The sequence below is a fragment of the Megascapheus bottae genome, chromosome X (assembly GCF_031878675.1).
Source record: "Megascapheus bottae isolate mThoBot1 chromosome X, mThoBot2.hap1, whole genome shotgun sequence".
Lineage (NCBI taxonomy): Eukaryota > Metazoa > Chordata > Mammalia > Rodentia > Geomyidae > Megascapheus > Megascapheus bottae.
Genome location: NC_143547.1, coordinates 105,085,319 through 105,097,484, shown reverse-complemented (window position 1 = coordinate 105,097,484; position 12,166 = coordinate 105,085,319).

The following is a 12,166-nucleotide window of genomic DNA, read 5'->3' as shown; positions in this document are numbered from 1 at the left end:
TATGTCACAAAGTGGCTGCCAGGCTAGGGGTTCATTGTGGAGTGGCACATCTTTGCCAGGGCTCATCAGCATCCTGGAAAGCACATGCAAACCAAACTGGATGGTCTACCCATGCAAAGGAATTGTCTTCAGCCATAAGAAGGCGTGAAGTTCTTCCCATCCACTGTGTGGACAAATCTTAACCGTTGCACTAACTCAAAGACGGCAGATGCAAAAGGTCATATATTGGATGGTCCTGTTGTATAAAATGTGCAGAACAGGGGCCAGGAGTTTGGCCTAGTGGTTAAAGTGCTTGCCTAGCACGCATGAAGACCCGGGTTCGATTCCTCGGTACCACATACATAGAAAAAAGCCGGAAGTGGTGCTGAGGCTCAAGTGGTAGAGCTCTAGCCTTGAGAAAGTCCAAGGACAGTGCTCAGGCCCTGAGCTCAAGCCCAGGACTGGCAAAAAAAAATGTGCAGAACATTGGCTAGGAATTCATCCATTTCATCTAGATTCTCAAATTTGTTGGCGTAAAGGTTTGAGAAGTATTCCCTCATGATATTCTGGATCTTGGTAATTTCTGTCATGATATTACCATTTTCATCTGCGATTTTGTTTATTTCGATATGCTCTCTTCTTTTTTTGGTAAGATTTGCTAAGGGCTTGTCAATTTTGTTAATTCTTTCAAAGAACCAACTCCTTGTTTTGTTGATTCTTTCTATAGTTTTTTTGGATTCCAAATCATTTAATTCTGCTTTGATTTTAATAATTTGCTTTCTTCTACTGGGATTAGGGTTGGTTTGTTGTTCTTTTTCCAGGAGCTTAAGGTGAGACATTAACTTGTTGGTTTGCAATTTTTCCAACTTGTTGTTGTAGGCACTCAGCGCTATAAATTTTCCTCTGAGTACTGCCTTTGCTGTGTCCCAAAGGAGTTGGTATTTTGTGTGCTCCTTACTGTTAAATTTCATAAACTGTTGGATTTCTGTTCTGATCTCTTCGATGACCCATTGGTGATTCAACAATGTGTTGTTCAGTCTCCATGAGTTACAGGGTTTTCGTTGGCGGAGATGTGTGTTCAGTTCCAATTTGATGCCTTTGTGGTCTGAGAGTGTGCATGGAATAATTTCAGTGTTTCTGAGTCTGTCCAGGTTTGTTTTATGGCCTAAGATGTGGTCTATTTTTGGAAAATGTTCCATGTGCTGCTGAGAAAAACGTATATTGTGTTGTTGCTGGGTGGAATATTCTGCAGATGTCTGTTAGATCTAGTTGGTCTCTGACATTGTGAGCCAAACCAAATACTTCTTTAAATTGTTTCTCCCATCACTAGTACACTGTTGGTGGGAGTGCAAACTCGTTCAACCACTATGGAAAGCAGTGTGGCAGTGCCTCAAAAAGCTAAACATAGAACTCCCCTATGACCTAGCAATTCCACTACTTGGCATTTACCCAACCATCCAGAAACTAGGGCATACTAAATCCACTAGCACAACAATGTTCATTGCAGCACTATTCACCATAGCAAAGATATGGAACCAACCTAGATGTCCCTCAGTTGATGAGTGGATCAACAAGTTGTGGTATTTGTACACAATGGAATTCTATGCTGCTGTCAGAAAGAATGACATCGCCCCATTTGTTAGGAAATGGAAAGACTTAGAAAAAATCATATTAAGTGAAGTAAGCCAGACTCAAGGGAACTTAGGCTCAATGGTTTCCCTCATTCGTCATAATCAGTAGAAACCTTGGGCTCTACTAGCAGAGATCTGCAATCGAGCAAAATCCTGATACATAAGGCCATATAATGTGAAGCTAATTGAAAGGACCTCCAGGATATTGAAACAAAAGCCATATAATGAATGATTGTTGTCCTTAATGTACTATGTTATCTCTCATCTCCTTTGCTGTCCCTTGGTTATCTCATATTGTTATAGTATCTCACTTTTTTATCTGATATATTGAATTTATTTGTATTTGGATATTTGAAATTTGATAGGGAAGGGGGGAAAACCAAGACGGGTGGGGGGTGTGGGGGGGGAGGGAAATGGGTACCAAGACATGTGAAAGGGTATCGATGTATGTGAATTAATGCACCTTCTATCTGGCAAATATCATGTAACCCTTTTACTAATTACAATAAAAAAATTATGAAAAAAATGTGCAGAACAGATGAAAACAGGTGTGTTACACGGGAAGCAGAATAGTGAGTCCTTGATGGGTGCTGGACAGTTTGGGGGAAGGAAAGCATTCTAAAGTGACAAGACTGTTTGGCAGGTCCTTAAAAAGAATTAAATGTAGAATGACCATCCAGCCCCAAAGACTTGACAGCAGTACTGGTCACGGCAGCCAAGACAATGTCCACCAACAGATGACTAGAGCAGCAAAGTATGGTGTGCCTGTGCAAGGGAATGTTACTTAACCTGAATAAAGAAGGGAATTCTGATACATGCTGCACCACACGCGACCGTTGAGGACTTGAGGCTCATTGAAGTGACCCGGGCGTAAAGAAACCAGTACTGTCTGAATCTACTTCTAGGAAGGCCCTACAATAGACAAACCATTGCAAATAGAATGGTGATTGCGAAGGTTCTGGGGCAGGGCCTACGCTGGGACCTAGGGTTTACTAGGCACAAGCTCTGAGCTTTGCATGGACACATTCTGGAGGTGGAAGGTGGTGGTGGTTGCCGCACAAAGTCCCTGAGCTGCTGAACAGTGCTCAGAACTGAGTAAAGGTCACAGCCCAAATCGTAGTAAGCCATGCCTCGTGGAATCACTGAGAAATAGTCGCATTAGAGACAAATGGTGATGGCACAGCAAGTCAAGACAGCAAGTGTGTTTCTCTTTTGGTGTCCAGGGCCCAGGCATGCCTGTAGTGCAGGGGGTCTTCCTGCCACTCTCCCGCACAGCCCCTGCTCTGTACTACACCTCATTAGACCCCCCCACCAGGTAGCCAGGACTGTCCTGAAGTTTTAAAGGCTTTGGCTAGGATTCACCTGGGACCCCTGAAATTAAACATTTCCACTCTGGGTGTGGCTAAAGCTTCCATGTTCTTTGCAAGCCCTTTGACAGCCGTCAACGTGGCATCATCTGGAGCCAGCCCTGCACGTGCAATGAAGCTGATGACTGAGTTGAGTATCGTGCAGCACGGCCCCACGGATGCTCATGGCTACATAGGTGTCTGCCTCGAGTCCCTGGGGAAGGAGGGTGGAACATAGCAGAAGCGGAAGGTGACGGGAAAGGCGGTTGGTCAGTGACCTACTCTGTGGGAGCAGGTGCTAAGTGATGATTAGGGTTACCAGAAGATCAAGTCCCAATTTAGCCCAAAGCAGATTAATCCACTTGAGAGTCCCCTGGCCTTTGTGAGGGCACATGGGCTTCCCAGATTAAGTGAAAGCTCACTGGGGCCTCTTGAAGTTAAAAAAAGAAGGGTAGATTATAATATCCCAGCCATCGTGAGGGGGGGCTGAACCCCCAGCAATAGAGTCATCAGCACTCAGAGAACCGAGCTAGGAGTCATTTTAATAGCCGCATACAGACCGCTCTCCACCTTCGGGCTGATAGAGAGCAGCCCTGAGCTTCAGTGGGGCTGAGCTTGGAAAGGTGAACACCACGCACAGGTGATCATCACTACACGCAGCTGGGGTCACCACGTGACGTCACCTTAGGGCGCCCACAGCCAATAACCACAAGGACGAAACCACACGCAGGCAGTTGAGCAGGTTAAGAAGTTTTTACAAAAATAACAACTTGGCAGCTAAGCTTGCCAGGTTATGACAGAGAGGCCTGGGGAAGGGAGAGGAGGAGCAAGAGGACGGGGTGAAGATGTGAGGGGAAGGGGAGGAAAAGACATGTCAGGCTTGATGGCACCCTTGGCTCTGCTCCAATCTAGCATTGCCCACCCTCCCTGGCAGCTGGGGCCCTAGCTAGGCTGGAGGATTAGATGGCAGATTTGGCTCTAATTTGACTACGAGAGGGCGAGCTTATTACAAGTTCTGGGGTTGCCTGTCACTTTCATTGAGCTCTTAGCTCTGTATAGCATTTCAAAGACTTCGTCATTAGCAGTCCCTGGTTCATACAGCTAATAACAGAGGGTGACTATGATGGAAGCCCTCCCCTTAGTACACGTTGCTCCCTGAGTTCACTCACACCAATATTTTGACATTTTGAAAATTGTTTTCAAATATTCCTAATATAATTTCTCATTGTCATTTTGGGGTGGGGGCCCGATCCCACCCAGCACTCAGTGAACTGAGAGCTCAGAGTCATTTTTTTTGCCAGTCCTGGGTTTGAGCTCAGGGCCTGAGCACTGTCCTTGGACTTTCTCAAGGCTAGAGCTCTACCACTTGAGCCTCAGCACCACTTCTGGCTTTTTTCTATGTATGTGGGGTACCGAGGAATCGAACCTGGGTCTTCATGCATGCTAGGCAAGCACTCTAGCATTAGGCCAAACCGCAGGCCCCTGGGGCTGAGCTTTTAAAGGTTAAACACCACGCAGGTGGTCATCACCATAGGACGTCAGCTCACAATGTCCCTAGTCAATAACCACAAGGAGGAATGCACACGCAGGTGGTCAAGCAGGAAAAGCATTTGTTTTTTTACAAAAACAAAATCAATTTGGCAGCTAAGCTTGCCAGATTATTACAAGCATCATCACTATTTTCAGTGTATCGTTAAGTGTCAGTAAGTACACTCTCATTTCTGGGTAACCATCACCTTCCTTTGTGTAGCTGCAGAATTTTTTTCCTCATGGAAAACTGAATCTCAGCAGCCGTTAAGCAGTAATGTCTTAAATCTTCTTCTTCTTCTTCTTCTTCTTCTTCTTCTTCTTCTTCTTCTTCTTCTTCTGATTCTGATTCTGATTCTTCCTCCCTTCCTCTTCCTCCTCCTCCTCCTCCTCCTCTTCCTCCTCCTCTTCCTCTTCCTGTTTCAGGTCCTGGAAACTATCACTGTATATCATGTGGACTGCGCTAATCTAGTGCCTTCTAGAAGTGAAGTAGCTCTCTTCTCATGCTTGACCTCCCATCTTCAGGGATCATGCATTGTATTTGCTGCTGATGTCTCAGTGCCTTTGCTCAGCTGTGCAGGGTCTGTAAGATACATTGACAGGAGCACGGGGCCAGGCCCTTACAACCCACCAAGTCTAGAGAAAACCTGCCAGGCACACACTCTGAAAATGCCCGAAGTACATCCCATAAACTTGTTTTTAATAAGCCCCTGTGAAAAACATCCACAGGAAAGAGGTAATGACTCGTAATTGTCATCCATATTGACTCTTGCTGTCTGAATTCCTACATCAGGCAAACATGTGGCCGTGACTTCCCATCTGTTATTTGCTCACACCTAAAAGCTTTGATGTTTTCAGGCAGAAAATCCTGCTACGTGTTACAAGTTGACCTCCACTTCCTCGGCCCAAGTGATTCTCCTGTGTCAGCCTTTGCTGTAGCTGAGACTACAGCTGACCCACGGTGCTTGCCTCTAAGCTCAAAACCTTACCGTGCGTCTCCACTCCTCCTTTCCTTCAGTGGCTGCTGCCAAATCACCAGGAATTCTCAAGGCTCCACCTCCACAAGCTCTTTAGAGTTTGCCAGTTCTCAGCACCGCACCTTTTCCTCCCTCTGCAGTGGGTGGTTCACGGCATCACCCGCAGCCTGCAATCCCTGCTTCCGCTCTGGCTCCTTCAGTTCTCCAAACAGCTCCCAGAAGCAGTTTGCTACTCATCCACAAGATCAGAAGAGTTTGGAAAGAGAAGATCATGATGCTGGAGTGGGTAAATGAAGAGTCAGGTAGCAAAGGAGACACTACATTCTGAAGAGGGAAAGACAAGGAGACTATCAGAAACCACAAAAGATGTGGTAAAAAAAAGGCAGAAAGCACAGACAAACAGGTAACAGAAAATACACGACGGCTCCGAAGCGCATCCTAGCTCTAGAAGGGAGTGAGCACGCTGCTCACAAGATGAGCTAGATTTCCCCAGCAACTCTACCACAGGTAGCTGGTGTGAGATGCTCACACCACCATCCCTATTAGCCTTACACCCAGGGTAGAGATTTGTTGTGTAGACTAGCCTCAATGAAGAAAGACACTCTGTCACTTCCCTTGGCTTGGAAAGCTCGGTAAGAGGCCATTTTGAAAGGTTTATTATTGCAGATTGAGTTACTCTGGGGACTTGAAAACAAAAAAACCAATCATGGGCGAGGAAGTCTCGGGGCACTATGCCATGTTGTCGAGAAAGAAACACTTGGAGGAGAAAGCCTAATGAGAGCATCACAGAGAAGTTTCCAGAAGTAAAGAGCATGGTGATCAGCTGATCACTACCTGTCCCCAACAAGGATTAAGTCCCATCTTTGAGGGGCATAGTGGAAACAAAGCACCAAGAGGAACACAGGTCCAGTAACCAGCCTCCGAAGCTGCCTCCCACAGTTGTACGTGCCGGCTGCTAGCTGGTTCTGACTGCCTTCTTGAGTCCACACTGTGAAGCGCAGGCTATCCACAGCTTCCGCACCATCCCTGTCTGCAGGGACAGACACGGAGGCAAGGACTGAGAGCACTGAAGCCCACTTTACAGAGCAGCCTCCTGCTGCTAGGCAGGGTAAAAGCCCCACAGCCAAGCCCTCTGAATCCTTGATTTCTACAACCTCGTTCACCCCACAGCAGGGAGGCCAGGAGACATAGTGCTTCGCTCCCTCTGCTGTCCCTCACAATACAGAATCCACTGTGCTGTTTGCTCACTAGACTCTGACACATTCAGAGATCATAACTAGGTTTAGACACTCGCCGTTTATGGGACTGTAACCTCGGGGGGTGTGGGGGTGAACACATGGGATACTGCCTGGCCCACAGGCTAGTCATTTCCCCTTCCACAGCCATGGCTCCCAGTGCCTAAAGAAATGAAACTGCTATAGTGAAAGCAGACCAGAAATGCACACCTATTTTTTTTTTCTGGTAGTGGTTCTAGGGCTTGAACTCAGGGCCTGGGCGCTGTTTCTTTGCCTTTTGTTTCTCATGGTTAGCATTCTATCACTTGAACTATACCTTATTCTGTAATAGGGCATGCTACTTACAAAATTCCATGTAAGTTCATTTTCAAACTCATTTTTATAGATTGTCTTACTAGATGTACATTTTCAAGCACTGCCTGTTAAGAGAAGTCCAGAATACCTCTGTTGTGTCAGAAACTGTTGGCAAAATGTCAAAATATTGCACAGGGCCAACCTACTGCCACATTGACATTCCTAAAGAATTTATGATTAGGAAGGGTTTCAAAAACACAAGTTGGGCGAAAGTCACAATGACAGTGAAACATTTAGAGGCTTTTGCTGCTGCTGAGATCTTCTGAATTTTAGGGCTCTTTGTTCTTTGCAGGAATGCAACACTAACTGGATTGCTTTTGCTTTTACTGCTGCTATTTGAACCCACTGGGTTTCCTAGCTACCAGCCATTAGCCCAGGAACCCTTGGGGCCCCGAAGGCATTTGCTGCTTCCTTGGTTCTCTGGCGCCCTCTCCTGGCCGTTCCTCGCTGCTCGCACATCCCAAACCGTTTGCAGGCCGCCCCAGGCCATCTTCAACTCTCAAGGCCTTTTTCCTATATGGCAACCCTGAACAGAAAAAGCTATGAGAAAGCGTCTAGGCTCTAAGTTAAAGCTCCGACACTGGCATTAAAAAAGCATTTTACCATCTTAACCATTTTTAACTGTGGCATTCAATGGTGATAGTACCTCCACATTGCCTTTTCCTTTTCCCTCAGTACTAGCAAATGAACCCAGAGCACATTGCTTTCCCTCCCCACCTTGAGTCATGTCCTCATGTCTCACTGATTTCCTACAGGCTATCCTTGAACTCAAGATTCTCCTGCTTCTGAATTTAGAGTTTCTGGGATTAAGCCACATTCTTTTGTTTGTTGTTCTTTGCTTCTTTGTTTGTGGAAATAAAGTGTCATCATGTTGCCCAGACTGGCACCCCACAGTGATGGCCTCTTCATTGCTGTGTTTAAATTATTGACTCAGTTTATGGGCTGGTTAATTGTTCTCTGTTGTTGTCGTCCTTTAGAGTTTTTCTTGCCGCGCTTCCTTGTTTTTATTGGTTAATAGTTTTGAACATACGATGTTTAACTCACAGACAGTGGGAATCCAATACAACCTTATTTTCTACAATCCATACAATTGGAATTGCCAGCAAGATTTAGAAATACAATGAAGTTATTTTTCACTGTTACTGAAGATAATTCCTAATGGAACCCAAAGCAAATCCCTCTGAACAGTAGCTATTACTTATAGATAGGTGCTGAAGAAATGCTTTTTTTTTGGTTGTATGTAGTCCTTTCATTAGTTGTTTTGTGATATTTCTATTTCTTATCTGTTCTTGTGTGTATTTCCTGTTATCAGTCTCACACTTTATACACTGTGCAAGAAGATTTGTTTTTCTTCTTATTGTTCTAGAAATGTTTTTTTTTTCTGCCCTCGATTGAGGAAGCAGTCTTTGTCCACACTGCTTTGTCTGCAGTGGGGTAGGACTGGTGTCTCTTGTCATTTGTCTCTTTGTAATGCTGTGATTCCTCAGGAAGTCAAGAGAAGTACAAGCCCATTTCTGCCACCTCTCAAGTCCAGCCTTTCTTCTGTAAGCCTGGATATCTTAAATCTGGTTATTGGCATTTTCCCTTGACAAGTGACATTTCAGATAAGATTGTAATCACAAGTTTGATGTATCCATTTATACTTTGAGAGGCAAGAAAACTGACTGAGATTGATTGATGCAAATAGCCATTTGGCCTGACACCAAGCAGGCTCTGAGAAGGGGTGCAGTGTATGCTTTGACAGTAGTCAGGCATAGGCTGTGTCAGCCACATTAGTCAAGTTACCCACACACTTGTTAGAGAATTCTACCTGAGGTTAGTTGTAATTGTCTTGTAATTTCAATGAAAAAAATCAAAGATTAATGTTAATAACCCAAGTTTGTCTATCATAAGACTATTGTGGACTGGAAATAATGGCTCAGTAGAACAGTACTTAGCTTGTGCAGGCCTTGGATTTGATCCCTAAATGCACAAACACAGACACTGACAGACACACACACACACACATACACACACACACACACAGTTGTGGTTTTCTGGAACTTACTCCATTTTCCTGATTGCATTGTGCTTTGATTTCCTGTATTTTGATACCTTCCTCTTGCAATGTAACAGCTTGTAAATCTAATTTACTCTCAGATGTCCATGAGCTATTTGTCAGTCCACAAATGGAGAAAGAGCAAGACAAGTTTTTATTGTAGACAAATTGGAAGCTGAACACTGGTGACCATACCAAAAAAGATTTAAGGGTAGTTAAAGCAAAGCAAAACAAAACAAAACAAGACAGCTACTTCTTCCTCATCAGGTTTTCTTGTTCCGTGGAAGTGCTCTGAAAAGATTGCTTATCCCAGCTGAGTGCAGTGGCTCACACCTGCAGCCCTAGCTACTTGGAAGGCTGAAATCTGAGGATCATGGTTCAAAGCCAGTCCGGGCACTAAGTCCATGAGACCCTTATCTCCAATTAATCTCTAGAAAATGGGAAGTGGCACTGTGGCTCAAGGGTATGGCGGTATCCTTGGGCTGAAGAGCTCAGAGACAACACCCAGGCCCAGGCCCAGGGTAGGGTGGTAGCCTTCAGCTGAAGAGCCTCAGTGACAGTGTCCAGACCCAGAATTCAATCCCTATGACTGACAAAAAAAGATTTCTTATCTCAATAGTCTTGAGCCAGCTACCTACTCCAGGAAGTCCTCCACTCTGGATAGGAGTTTTAGGTCCACTACAAGTCTGTTAGGCTTTGCAAGCATGTCGCAGTAGTTGACAGGTCAAAATTTCAAGTGTAGTATTGCATAAAAATCTACCTGAAACCTAATGGTTTGAAATAAGAACAGTTTTTCATTTCTTTTTCTTTTTCTTCTGGTCCTGGGGCTAGGATTCAGGGCCTCGGCTCTGTTCTTGAGCCTCTGTGCAAAAGGCTAGTGCTGTACACTCCAGCACTTGAACCACAGCACCATTTCTGGCTTTTTCCTTTATGTACTACTGAGGAATTGAATGCAGGGCTTCATGTATGCTAAGCAAGCACTCTATCACTAAGCCACATTCCCAACCCCAGCAATTTGTTCTTTCTAAACGTAAGTTAATGTGTTGAGACAGTATGAAGAGGTGATTCTTCTCTTCTTCCTGGTTGTGATTCTTTCTGTTAATTCATGCATCTAAGCTGGACTAACCAAGATTTACTTTTAATTTATTCTTCTTTTTTTTGCCAGTCCTGGGGCTTGAAGTCAGGGCCTGAGCATTGTCCTTGGGGTTTTTCAAGGCTAGAGCTCTACCACTTGAGCTACAGCACCACTTTCGGCTTTTTCTATGTATATGGAACCAAGGATTCGAATCCAGGGCTTCATGCATGCTAGGCAAGCACTTTACTACTGGGCCACACTCCCAGCCCTAATTTATTCTCATGACTTTTTATTCATTATTATCTGTAAGGAGTTGTACAAAGGAGTTGCAATTTAACAAAGAAGTTTATGGATGCAATATATGTTTGATGTTAACCCTTTCAACACCCAAGATGTTAATCTTATTCTCATGCTTGATGTTTGATGCTGGTTGTCATAGGATTGGGCTATTTTCCACCATCGTGTCTCATCGATCAAGGCGTCTTGCTGCATGTAGCCCTTCAAGTAGAATAGCCCAATCTCCTTTCCATGGTGCTGCCTACCAAGAAAGCAAGCACAAAGCTAGGTGCGGTGGCTCACGCCTGTAATCCCACGTACTCAGGAGGCTGAGATCTGAGGATCAAGGTTCAAAGGCAGCCCAAGCACTAAAGAAGAGAGTCATCTCCAATTAACCACCAGAAAACAGGATGTGGTGCTGTGGCTCAAGGGGTAGGGCGCTAGCCTTGAGCTGAAGAGCTCGGGGACAGTGTCCAGGCCCAGAGTTCAAGTCCCACAGCCAAGAAAAGAAAAGAAAAGAGAAGAAAGAATGCAGAGAAGGGCCGGGAGTTTGGCCTAGTGGTTAAAGTGCTTGCCTAGCATGCATGAAGACCCAGGTTCGATTCCTCAGTACCACATACATACAAAAAAAGCCGGAAGTGGTGCTGAGGCTCAAGTGGTAGAGCTCTAGCCTTGAGAAAGTCCAAGGACAGTGCTCAGGCCCTGAGCTCAAGCCCAGGACTGGCAAAAAAAATGCAGAGAAGCAGCCTGGGCCTGCCAGATCCTCAGTATAGTATCTTCCACATTTTATCAGTCAAAACAAGTCATGGCGCCAGCTCTGAGTTAAGGAAATTGGGAATTAGAAACTGCCTCTTGGAAAGAGCACTGAATTACTTAGAAAAGGAACATGCAGGGGCCAGGAGTTTGGCCTGGTGGTAGAGTGCTTGCCTAGTTGCACAAAGACCCGGGTTCAATTCCTCGGTACCACATACTTAGAAAAAAGCAGGAAGTGGTGTTGAGGCTCAAGTGGTAGAGCTCTAGCCTTGAGAAAGTCCAAGGACAGTGCTCAGGCCCTGAGCTCAAGCCCAGGACTGGCAAAAAAAGAGAAGAAGAAGAAAAGAAAAGGGACATGCCGAGTGGGCTCAAAAGTCAACCCCACAGAGTGAGAGGAACTCTGTCCGCGCCCATGTCTAAAAGTGTCAGCACAGGAAGAAGTGGTCACTGGGGCTGTGATACGGTGCTTTTCCTCCATGTGGGGACTAGACTATAAGGTGGTAGTTTCCAGTGATCTCAGCCTGAGGCTGTGCATTTTGTCTGCTACTAAGGGAAGACAAGGAGATGTTAAATGTCCCTCTTTCAGGAGGTGAAACAACGCATTGTACTGTGAGCACTCGCTCTAGTTCTAGCATTAAAATGTAAGCATTTGTAAAATTCATGTCGCCCTAATTAGGCAATTATCAAAACAGAGCCTCATGGATTTATTGAAGTATACTTGTCATGACACGGAAGATACTATCTTAACTTGTTCAATTCACTGGCATTTAGTACACTTCCGATATTGTGCAACCACTATCATGAACTAATTCCAGAAGACTGTCATGGTCCAGCAGCCCCTCCCAATTCCCCATTTCCTCCTGTGGTTGGAAACCCCTAACCTACTTCCTGTAGCTATGAATTTACCCTTTCTGGAGATTTCAAAATGTAAAGAGTCATGCAATATTGACTTGTTGTCTCTGGCTTCTTTCCCTC